Source organism: Pleurodeles waltl, chromosome 5 (genome assembly GCF_031143425.1).
Source record: "Pleurodeles waltl isolate 20211129_DDA chromosome 5, aPleWal1.hap1.20221129, whole genome shotgun sequence".
NCBI lineage: Eukaryota > Metazoa > Chordata > Amphibia > Caudata > Salamandridae > Pleurodeles > Pleurodeles waltl.
Window position 1 is genome coordinate 1199730140 of NC_090444.1, and position 13037 is coordinate 1199743176.

The window sequence follows — 13037 nt, forward strand, 5'->3', positions numbered from 1 at the left end:
ACGTCCATGAAGCCCTTCTCGGATACGATTGCTGGGAGGTCCCGGTCAACTTTTTACGTTCGGACTTAGTCTCTTTTTTGGATGTTTTTCTTTACCGGGACGAACCACGAAGTCAGGCCGGGTCGCGGTTGAGGCAAGCCGGCTAGAATTTCTGCGGCGGGTCGGTCCCTCTCTGGAGCTTTTTTCCAAAAATTCTCAAATCTTTTCCAAACTTCTGGGGCTTCACCCAGATGTTCTTTTAAGGTTCTTTTGGGGTCCACAACTCACCCCAAGGGTCCAGAAGTTCTGTGATGGTCCTTGGGGGGTGCGGACTTCAGCTCCCAGAATGCACCTGGCACAAACTCCTTTTTGGCCACTGGACAGTGGTCAGCTGGTCGCTTTCTTCAGGAGTTGGTGCAGGGGACTCTGGTTTAGCAATTTTTCACCTGTAGCAAACAGGGAGTCCCTCCTTGAACCAGTTGAAGCCAGGCAAAGTCCTTCTTGTGGTGAAGCCCAAGTGTGCAGCTGGTGCAGTCCTTCTGAGTGCAGGGTCCAGGTGCAGGCCAGGGGTCCAGCAGGGCAGTCCTTCTTCTCCTTAAGTTCTTTCTTCTTGAAATTTGGTGGGGATCTGAGGTGTGGGTGCAGGTCTGCCAGTTTTATCCTTGCTCCTGGGTGAAAAGCAGGGGGGCCCTGGTTCTCCAATCAGGGACAGGGTCGTCCCCCTGTGATGACCACTTCCTGGGAAGTGTGGCAAAAATCCATCCCAGAAGGCAACAGTCTCTAAAAATCCAACATGGATGAATCTGATTTTTGGAGGTTACATCTGGCTGAGCCCACCCACTGGTGTGGCTAAAAATCATAAACACACCCCTCTCCTGCCCTCTCCTAATCTAATCAAGGGGGCACCTAGCTGTCTGGGGTTGCAGGATGTGGGGGTGTTGCTGGGTGCTGCAAATGTCCTTCTCTGCCTTTGAAGACCAGTTTGGCAGCCCTCCCCCTTCCTGCCTCACCATCTGCTGAGGGGAGATTCTCTCCCCCAAGCACATTCCTTTATGTGAAGTCTGGCCACTTCACACCTTATCAAGGCAGCCTGGCAGAAGCTGCTGCAGGCTGGCCAATCAGAGCACAGCAGCAAAAACAATGCAGAGCTGAAATTGGCAACTTTTTAGGTAAAGTCTAAACTTTTTACCTGAACTAGTTATACTAAAACCAACAACTGGAAGTTGTAGGATTTATTACAACAATTAATTTGATACCAAATTCTTGGTATGCAACATTTAAGGAGACTTTAAAATTTAAAATAAAGTCTGCCCATTCTAGCCTATGAAGGCCATTTACTTCAATGAGGGAAAAACGAATTTGGCTGTTTTTACCTCACCAGGGCTTATAAATCTATTTTTATAAAGTCCCTGCTTATAGTTACATGGCACCCAGCCCTAGGGGCACATAGGGCACACCTTAGGGGTGACTTATATGTAAAAATAAGGTAGTTTAAGACTTTGGAAGTACCTTTAATTCCAAAGTCGAATTTGCATATAACTTTAATTTAAAAGCAGCCAGCAAGGCAGGCTTGCTTTTAAAATGACACTGGGCACCTCAGCAATGCACCTAGGTGTGCACCACCTATGCTGTGGTCCCTAAACCTACATGCCCTACCATATACTAGGGACTTATAGGTAGGTTAACTTAGCCACTTATAATTAGCCTAATTTGCATATCCATTTTACACAGAGCACAGGCCCTGGGACTGGTTAGCAGTACCCAGGGCACCTTTAAAGTCAGGAAAACACCAGCAAAAAGTGGAAAATGGGGGCAAAAAGTTATGGGGCCTCTGCAATCAGCCCTGTTTTCTCACACCACCTGACATAAAAAGTGATTGGCAAAGAAAGTTCAGTTAACCATAGGAGTAGGGCTTAGGGCTACCTAAGTAATCAAGGACAAGAACGACCCATCAAAAACTGGCTTTTGTTTCTTTGCTATTAGTTCTTAGGTGTGCTTGACTGTCTCTTAGGGTCTTTACGATATTAGCCATGCAGATAGACATTTATTATGTGTCCCTTGCGTTCTCCATTCATTTGACAGAGGAAGTAAACAAGGCAGATTTTAACTCTAGGATGTTATGGAGTAGGAAATGCGAGGTTGATGGCTGTGGGTTGTGGGGAAGAAATAGAAAATCATGGAATATTATGGTCATCTGCATGAAAATGCACTTCTTTATGAAATAAAAATGTTGATATGGGTGCCAAGGTGAACAAATATGGTCAGGAACCAAGTTTAATGTAAATGGGGTACTCGTCACTAATAATTTAAAATTGCTAATTTGCAAATGATTAATCAAGTTGTATATTCACTTCAGTCATGGAACAATTCCATATAGCTGTTTTTCACCATTAGACCATTTTAATGTCAATCTGTATTGACCTCTATATAGTACTGCACAATTTTACACAGATTGTCAAATATGTTGCTAGTGGATGACAAAGAGGGACTGACGTTGGTTGACAGTTTGTGTTCTCATTGATCCGCATGTGCTTTCCAGACCTCATATGACTATATCACTGTGGAAGCACCTGTCCCTAAAAGATGTTTAGATAGCACATAACAGTAACTTAGACCAATCAGTGGACACAAGAATAGATTACTGAATGGTTCTTATAGGCGAACTAGTGCATAGCTGGACCCCCAAATTTAAACCATCTTCAGCTTGGATAATGCATATTTTCATTAGACCATGGAGTTATGAGACACCAGTTTTTGTGTTTTTGCAAGAAATATTATACAGAATCACTTCTCCTCTTCTCTCTTTCGGGTGAAAGCCTTTTTTTTCAGCATGCTGCTGATACATGGAAATAAATCAGTTCTTAACCTGCAATTTGTGTAGATCCTTCGGTACAAGTCCACAAAGGATTGCATTTTAGGGTACATAACAATCTTGCCATTCGGTAAAAATCCTTATAGACGTGGTACTTTCCATTCCTGGGTCCAAGGCACCAACAGGATGTCTGCAGTCCTTGCGCCCATATGACAGGTGGGTCTTTAATAATATTCAGTTTGGTCAGCCACTAGAATGGATTGTAAGACTCCTTAGAATTCTCCCATGATAGAAAGCCATTAGTATCTGAAGCTTTTGCAGGAAAATAATAGTTTTTCTAAAACCTTTAAGAATGTACCTATACTTCACTGAGTAACCCTAATGCTTGGTGTTAGACCAGACTTCCTCAGTGTGAAATTCTCCCAGCATTTTTGCCTTCACTCATCCTGTTTTCCTGAATTTGTACGTGTTGGTATTAGGACCACTACTAACTAGTGCTACAATGCTTGTGCTCTCTCATTCAAGCATGGTAAAAATAGACTACACCTAATTGGCACATTTAATTTACTTGTACATCCCTAATAAATGACACTGCCCGTACCTAAGATCATAAATACTGCTAATGGGTCTGCAGTCTTTCAAAACATCTCGGTCCTGCCTATGCAGCCTGTAGTGCAGTTTTAAACTGCCATTTTGACCTGGCAAAATAACCCTTTTGCCAGATCTAAACATTCCTTTTTAACACTTATATGTATCCCCTAACGTAGGCCTTAAGGGCTTACAGGGCAGGGTGCATTGTATTTAAAACGTAGGCCATGTCTGTTTAAGTATTACATATCCTGGCCGTGAAAAACTTCTAAAGTCATTTTCTCTGCTGTAAGGCCTCTCTCTCCTATTGACTAACAGGGAGTTACCTTATTACATTTAATAAGTGATAACTTTAGATTGGGATAAGGTAGAAAGATACTGTTTACACTCAAATTAATTGTAATTTAAAATTGTCTGTAATAGTAAATTTGGATTTAAAGTCACTATTTTTAAAAGCAACTTTTAGAAGGTTGGCATTTTCTTGTCCCGACCATTTGTGCCTTCTGCGAGTGTCCTGGGTCACATGATTGTGAATAGCTCTGCTGTTGGTGTTTGTGTATTGCTTCCAGACATTAACACAAAGGGGGCTTGAGTTGAACAGGATTGGGGCTTACCCTGACCCACTTACTTAAAGGGCTGTTCCTCCTGCACACACAAATTAATCTGACCCCAGGCCTCTTTTGTTACCCCAGACAGTTCGGGGGCCTTGACAAGGGAAGGATTAAAAAATCCATAACCAAAATGTTGGGAGGAGGAGAGGAAATCCCCTTGTCACACACACAACAAGCTGGCAGGAGGTATAAATATTATACCGCTAGAGCCACTCAAGAGAACACTCCTGGACCTGTGGAAGTTACAGAGGGACTGACATGCTGCTAAAGAACTACAATGCTGTCTGTGAGGAAAGATTGGACCTGCTTTCCTTTGTCCCACGCTAACCAGAGGGATTCCAAGGGGCTGTTAGCTGACCTCCTGCATGAGCTACAGGGACATAACAAGCTTCAAGGGCCTTCCAGCATCTGCCCAGCTGACCTGCTGCATTGGAGCTGCCTGGACCTTTAACAGGACCTGCCTGAGCCATGCTGCTGGCCTCTGTTGGAGTGAGTCCCTGATCCCTGAGAGGTGCCTCTCCAGGTCTTGGACCCCTGGCTGGCATCTCTGCCTAACTGTAGGTTCCATCAAATCCGATGCAGTGCGATGCAATCCAATGCAGGACCTCATATCGCAGCACCTGATAGGCGACCACGTTCGAAATAATGACACACCTTAGATCTTCACACATGTAAGTTTACTAACTAGTAGCAAATGTTTGCAGGACATGGGAGAATGGCTGGAAAATGGAGATCACTTACTTAAACTAGCAAGGGTTTGAAGAAGGACATGGAAATACCAACACCTACCCACAAATGAGTAAGATCATTGTTATTCACAAACTACACCTCTAAAGTTACTGCAACTTAAAAGGCTGCAAAAGATTAATAAATATACTCCAGCCCAGCTTTAGAGGAAATCTAGCACCACACATGGCCACTCCGAGATACTGCAACACACCCCAATAGAAAGTAATGGAGGCATGAACTTAAAATAGTACCCAATAGAATATAATGTTAAATACATTCATGTATTTTTACTTTTAATTTAAATATATACAAATATTTTAGTTATATAAAAGTTATATTAAATTCCAAATTACATATTTCATATTTTTTTTAATTAATAATTGATTTAGATTAGTTAAATACAACCTTTGAAAACATTACTAAATACTAAGTAAATGGTAACATGCCAGTGAGGGTAGAATTTGTTTAAGCTTTATTTACAAACAAAACGTACGAAATTAATATATTGTAATTATGACAAATTTTCATAAACGTTTGCTAAGTTGATGTTTGGTAAAATATTTATTGATCTAGGTTCATAGTAATCTTTTAAATCAATTTACAACTTTATTTTTCATTAAAATATTTTTTATATATTTTTAAAAACATTAACAAACTGTATCACTTCTTCCCTGTTTTCACGGTGGTGGAGGCATGCATGTATAAACATAAATGTAAATCATTACTCTGATACAGTGAATAGCAAGAAAGGTGTAGATTTATACCACGGTGCCAGAGTAAATTTACACATTAGTAAATCTGCACGTGTAATTTATCTTTGTGACTATGGTCAGTTGAGTGTGAAAAAATGGTTTCTAGTTGTAGCGAAATTGGCAATTGCTGCAATGTGGGCAGAAAAACACTAGGTGTTCTCTACTGGTAGCAAAGACTGGGGGACTGTTCTTGCTGTGGTACAGCTGTCTTACCGAAAGCTAACTTGTGGAAGAGTTAGTATCACTGTGACACCCTCTAGTGGACTGAATGAAAAAGTGTAATTGTTGTGTTGTCATGCTGCTCACACCATGAGTTTTGACCTTGCTGTCCTAATTAGTGGTGAAGAGCACTCTAGGTGACTATGTTTACCGATTGAGAATGAGAAGGACACCTAAGAAATAAGCATTATTTGGGACATAAGATTTGACATGGAGCACACTGTCCTGGCAAGCTGCAAACTTCACCTAGTTATTTTAATGGTGGTGTTGGGGAGAGTGGACGGATTGAAATGTTTTAATGTTATATTTTTCTTTGGCATTCTGGGTTTATTCATATTTGTATATTTGATATATGTAACAGTACGTGAAAATTAAAAAGAGAATTACAAAATATATATTTACTTTTTTGAGCATTACTTACCAGTGATAGACTCCAACTGCAACAAACCAACCAAGTTCCATGCGCTCACAAAATTACAGTGAGTAACTATAGTGAGTTAATGCATGAGCTGACATCTGCAGTGATCTGAAGGTCATCTGTTTAAATCCTGGCAAACTGGTACTCAAATCTCCATCATTCTAATTTCGCTAAATTGATTATAATTATGGGTACTAGGAGCATCTTTTATGTACAGCCCCTGGAATTGGCAGTAGTACTGTATGAAATACTGTATACAAGCAGTTAGTTATAGTTAAAAAACAGTATTTTCTAATGGCCACTTTTCGCTTTCTTACGTAGGCCATGAACATTGGTGAATTATGCGCTTCTTTGTCTTGGACATAGAGCATTCCACACACTAACTTATTTCAATCTGAAGGATATGTTATTTTCACTTACCTAGCTAAATTATTTCCCGTTAATCAGCCTAGACCACACTAATTGACTGGTGAAGATGTTCTTTATAACCTTGATGTTTCAAGAAAGGATTGGGCTTTTCAGAGGTTCAGACCATCTTTGAGCAGGACTGTGGCAACATCTGCTAGCCAATCCATGGATTCACAGACAACAATGTCAGGGCCTAGTACCAATTAGAAAACCTTTGTTTGAGGTGGAAATATAGTTTGGAATGTGATAAAGCGATCCCTAAGTTAGATTTTACCCAGTGTCCTAAAGTATATAGGAAGTAATGGGAGTGTTCAATGCAGCCAAGGGTCTGACCTAAGCCACCTTGTCTTTGTACCAAGAGTGACTACTGCTCCTCCTTCTTTTCACTACAACTCCCAATCCCAGCCCTAGTCAAGTCATCCAATATACTCACTGAAACTTGGAGCGTTATGTGCCGTGATAGGTGGGAAGGGCTTTGGTGGCACAGGTCTATCAATGGGTTGAGTGAGAAATTGAAAAGCACTAGTTTGAGCCTGGAGCCTCTATGCTCCCAGATAAGCGTGCTTACTTTGAGAGTGTTTCACACTAACCACGCTCACAATCTTTCTTACAAACTTAAAGAGATTTTGCAATATCAAGCTTCTACACACAAATAAAAGGTTGTGATTGTGACAGAGTCATGGCCTTGTGTTCTGTGTGAGCGAACGACGAGTGAAAGAATGGCATAAAGTTCAATAGGTGCTAGCATCTACATTGGCATCACCATTTTTAGATATATTACAGGGTCTGAATTAGTGACTCTATAATATGGTTACATTAAATTACATTAAAAGAGCCTCTTTTATTTTTTAATGTCTAGATACTTATGCATTTATTTTATCGCAGTAAAATAAATGTGACCCAGTAATGGATGTTATTTACAGCAACTGTACACATATCTTTTACTGCAAAGCAAAAGTCACATTTCATGTTATTATCACGGTCCAGCGAGACTGACGTGAGGAACACGCTGTTTACAGCTTCACAGATTACAGGCTACACAATTACTTCATAAAGGTAACAACTCTGCTCCTAGTCACTAGGTTTCTTCAATTTAATTTTACCGGGCAGAATTAATATAACCCTCTGCCTCCTTGGTTTGATAAAATAAATACAAAAAGAAAATACGCATTAAAACTAACATGTTATACATCACGTTTGCAAAGGTACAGAGCGTGCTATGCCATTTTTTTTACCAGTGTTAAAGGAAGGGACATCTCGACCCACTAAATGAAATAGTGAATAAGTGAAAGTAGAAAGCAATGGTTACAGGAAATTCGCACTTTTTAAAAACAAATGAAAAAGTTTTCCCCCGGTTGTTGGGTACTGGGCCTGATAGGGTGCATAGAAGATTGGCCTGGCTACTAGCCACTACAGCCACCTCCCACTGTGCATGGTTGGTCGACCTGCGTGATGCAGAGCCAGATGCATGACCTGTTGGGAGTAGGATCTGGCGACAGTCTACTCACTGTGGCCAACCACTGCACTGGATTACAACTCCCACATGCCCCCGCTCGCTTCAGTGGACTCTGGATGCATGGGTAGTTGGGTATCCAACCATGCCACACACAACTGAGTGTTGTGTGTCGTATAGGATTGACACAGAGGTAGTAGCTCGGTCACCAACTGGTAATGTCCCTTTAAAAAAAAAAAAAAAAAAACTTTTAGTAAAATCTTAGTTAAACTAAAGTTATGGTTCGCATCGTACAAACACATTACCATGAGTAGAAAAAAAAACTACTCAATTCACTGGAAAAAAAATACAGTTTAAATGATTATATTCTTACAGCGCAAGGGAACTTGAGAAAATAGTGGAAGTTGTCCAAGGAGTTCAAAAACTAGAGGACATGCAGAGCAGGTGCATATTCAGGTGGCTGGTATTTTTCATGCGATTGGTTTCAATCCTTCAAAATAGTTTTTAAAGTCGGTTGTAATGTTGCTGCCCAAAATGGATTCAATCAACTTTTGCAGTTACATCTGGGCCAATCTCTCCCAGTTGCATCCAAATGTGGACTGCGCTGAAGTCGAGATGAAGGCTTGGCTCACTTTGGCGCTAGACAAATTTATACCTGCCCATCAGGCGAAGGCCAGAAGCATGCCTTCTGCTCCTTGGTTCACTGAAACGTTTTTGCAGGAAAAAAAGTGCTGCAAGGTGCTTGAGTGCACAAGAGAAAGTCCTGACATAGTGTAGGAAACTGGCTCTGTAAATAATATTACAACGTGAGACACAGTGTGCGCAGAGTCTAGGGGTTCCCCAGAGGCTTAGCAGAGGCTAAAGTAGAAAATACTAATGCTCTCTTTTGTGGTAGTGTGGTTCAGCAGTTAAGCTTATCAGAGGGTGGTGCAAAGCATATGTTGTACACACACAGACAATAGAAGAAGCACAAACTACATGACTTAACTTCAAACCAATAGTTTTTATATAGCAAAAAATATAGTTTCTTAATTTATTTTAAGAACCAGAAGATTCAAGTTGCAGGTAAGTACTTCAATTGATTTGTATTTCACACACATATCAACAGTACTTTGTTTGAAATCAATAAGTTATACAATTTTTGAAATATTGGCAATAATCTGTTTTAAAACTTGCAATTTTCAGAAACTGTTCCTGGGGGGAAGAAAAGTTAGATCGATTAGTAGGTAAGTACAACACTTATAGTTCCAGTCTCCGGGTGTGAGGAAGTCCACAGGTTGGGGTTCAAGTTTTTCCCAAACACCCACTACCAGCAACACAGGGCCGGTCGGGTGCAGAGGTCAAAGTGTAGGCAAAATTAACGTGGCCTCCTATGGAGACTTGGGGCACTCGGTTTCAGATCTACAGGCAGCTAAGTACTGCGTCCTCGAAAGCCAGACCTGGGGGCTTTAGAGGAGCACTGGGGAGGCCACAAGTAGGCACCAAACATACTCCCTCAGCGGCACTTGGGCGGCTGGGTGCAGGATGCAAACAAAGTATCGGATCTCCAATGATTCTCAATGAGGGGAGCCTGGGGGTCACTCAGATGCTGCAGGCGAGGTCTAGGAGGTCATCTCGGGCAAACCACAGGCTGGACAGGGAGGAGGGCTCCCTGATGAACATTGCTGCACCAGAAGTTGGGTTCTCCAAAGCATGGGGACTGCGGGTGCAGTGTGTCTTTAGGTGTCGGATATCCTAGTCCGGAGCTTTCGCTTTCAGGGGGGTCCTCAGGATTCCCTCTGCAGGTGTCATCATGGAGGGGTGGAGAGGTCAACCCAGTGTGGGCACTTACCCAGAGCAGCCTTGGGATCCTCTCTAGTTGGTTTGGCCACCTGGACACAGGCCATAGGTGTCGGTGCAGAGTGGTCAGGACTCACGCATTTCGAATGGTGTTGGAGTCCTTGGATATTGTTTCTTCTTGGACAGGGCCGCTGTCTGGGGGAGTTCTTGGTCCTTTCGGGTGCAGGGCAGTTCTCTGTAGCTTGCCAGAGGCCGTTGGTCCCGCTGGATGTGTCGCTGTTTTTCTGCAGGTTCTTTGAAGCAGGAGACAGGCCAGTAGGGCTGGGGCCAAGTCAGTTGTTGTCTTCCTTCTTCTCTGCTGGGGTTTTCACCTATGAAGTCCTTCTTCTTCTTGTCAGGTCACCAGAAATCTGATGAGCTGGGTTCAAGGAGGTCCTTAAATCCTGGAATTAGGGTCGTTACAGGGGTCAGAGGGCAGTAGCCAATGGCTACTGTCCCTGAGGGTGGCTACCCTTCCTTGTGCCCACTCCCTTTGGGGAGGGGGCACAACCGTATCCTCCAAACCAAGATGGAGGATTCTGCAGGGAGGGGGTCATCTCAGCTCCTGGACACCTTAGGGGTGGTCCTGGCTGGGGTGGCCACACCTCCCTGTTTTCCCTAATTTCCCAGCCGGACTTGCTGCCAAAAGTGGGGCTTTGTCCGGGGGGGGGGGGGCAACTTCACTAGCTGGAGTACCCTGGGACACTGTAACCCGAGACTTGAGCCTTTGAGGCTCACCGCCAGGTGTTACAGTTCCCGTAGGGGGGAGTTGTGAAGCACCTCCAGCAAGGACAGGCTTTGTTTCTGACCACAGAGAGCACAAAGACTCTCACCCCCATGTGGTCAGAAACGTGTCTGAAAGTGGCCAGGCTGGCACAAACCAGACAGTCCTGCACTAGTAGTTTGGTTAACATACAAGGGGCATCTCTAAGATGCCCTCAGGGTGCATTTTTCAATAAATCCCAAACTGACATCAGTGGGGGTTTATTGTGCTGAGAAGCTTGATATCAAGCTTCCCAGTATTCAGTGAAGCCATTATGGAACTGTGGCATTCGTAATGACAAACTCACAGACCATATACTCAATATGTCTACACTGCACTTACAATGTCCAAGAATGGACTTAGAAACTGTAGGGGCATATTGCTCATGCAGCTATGCCCTCACCTGTGGTATAGTGCACCCTGCCTTAGGGCTGTAAGACCTGCTAGAGGGGTGACTTACCTATGCCACATGTAGTGGTTTGTGGGCATGGTACCCTGAGAGGGGTGCCATGTCGACTTTGCCTTTTTCTCCTCACAAGCACACACAAGCTGCATAGGCTGTGTACATGTGCTTGGTGAGGGGTGCCCTAGGGTGGCATAATACATGCTGCAGCCCTTGGGGAACTTTCCTGGCCACAAAAGGCCCTTGGTACCTTGGGTTACCTTTTACAAGGGACTCAACTGTGTGCAGGGGTGTGCCAATTGTGGAAACAAAGGTACAGATTATGGAAAAGAACACTGCTGCTGCGGCCTGGCTAGCAGGATCCCACTACAATTCCAATCAAAGTTGGCATCAACACTAGGCAAAAAGTGTGTGGGGGGGTAACCATGCCAACAGTGGCACTTTCCTACACATTGGGGCAAAGCCACTCTATATGAATGTTCTTAAAGTATACCACAAACTGATAAGGTTAACTAGCGCAGAGCTCCTCTCAATAAGATTCTTAACAGAAAGAACCTTGCCAAAGCTTTTTTCTTTCGTTAATAATTTAGCTGAATCTTTCTCTACTAAGCCTGTGTAGGTATCCAATGACCACTGTAATTAATTTGTAGATTGTTTTGTTGAAAAGATTAATGTTATTTATGCCCAGTTTCAGCCTATTGCTACAGCTTTTGCTATGGTTGGCTCTGAACACTCTGGGGAAGGGCCAATGTTCCCAGTTCTTAATGAACTGCCTCTTCTGGATTTATCATCGTTCTCTGCTTTATGCACAGTAGTGAATTCTTGCTTTCCGGTTGATCCCTTCAAAGCTGATATAATTCTAAAATTGTATGAAGCTGTCCTTACTCGGTTTTTGTTTTTTTTAGAAATCGCTAATCTTACACTGTCCTTGGCCATTGGTCCTCAGACCTGGATGCAGGCTAAAGTAATTCCCCACCTGAAAAAGCCATCTGTTGATCCTACGTGCCCTGGCAACTACTGTCCCATTTATCTTCTCCCATTTCTGTACAAAGTGGTGAAAAAACATTTTAATAAACTCCTGGCAGAGTTTTTAGAAACAAATCTCAATTTGGACATTTCCAAAAATGGTTTTAGATTCCATCATAGCTCTGAGTCAGCTCTTTTGGCAGTGACTGAGTCGCTGCGCAGTGTGGTCAATCAAGGCAGCTATTATTCTTTTAGATCTGAGTGTCACCTTTGACGCTCTCTCTCACAAGGTGCTGCTACAGCGCCTCTGCAATATCGGCATTCGTGTAAGGCCTTGGCCTGGTTCACCTCCTTCCTTACAGCCTTTGCTTCTGTGTTACAGCACCTCTGTGATATCAGCATTCATAAAAGGCCTTGGCCTGGTTCATCTACTTCCTTTGGGGCCGTTTCTTCCGGGTCATTCCCACTCCTTTTCCTTCCTCTCCCAGACCCTTGGAGCACGGGGTCCCTCAGGGGTCCTCGTTGAGCCCAACTCTATTCAATATATATGTTAGACTTCTGGCAGAGTTGGTGAGGCTCTTTGCGGTATCAGTTGTATCAAATGCAGACGATATCCAACTTTTCTTCTTTTCCTCTGACAATTCCCTGAAAGACATCACTAATTTTCAGAGCTGTATGCTGGATGGATGGCCTACAATTGTTTGAAACTAAGCTCTAGCAAAATGGAAATCCTGTTGTTCGGTAAGCACACTCAATCATGGGGAGATTCTTGGTGGCCAGACAGTTTGGGACCCCCGTCCTCACCAGAAACATCTGTGTGAAACCTGGCGTCTAGTTGGATGCCTCCTTCAGATTGGAGACACAAATGACTTCTCTGGTTGGCACCTGCTTTGGCCTATTGAGAGGATTGAACCCTACTATTGGCCTATTTCAACCCCATATTCATCAATTGATTATTCAGTCTCTCATTTTATCTCACTTGGACTACGGTATCATTCTGTATCTAGGCACTAAAAAATCAATTTTAAAGAGACTACAGTCAGACTGGTTTTTTTCCATCCCTAAGATCTGTCTTACTTCGGGACTTCTTCACAAGCTACATTGGCTCCTGACTGAGA

General features: G+C 43.0%; 1 protein-coding gene across 2 annotated transcripts in view; it reads left to right on the forward strand.

Annotated features, from left to right (window-relative positions):
• The window catches only part of ARMC2 (armadillo repeat containing 2), a 450139-nt gene that overhangs the window by 303394 nt on the left and 133708 nt on the right, over positions 1–13037 (forward strand). The gene's annotated exons all lie outside the window — the stretch shown is intronic.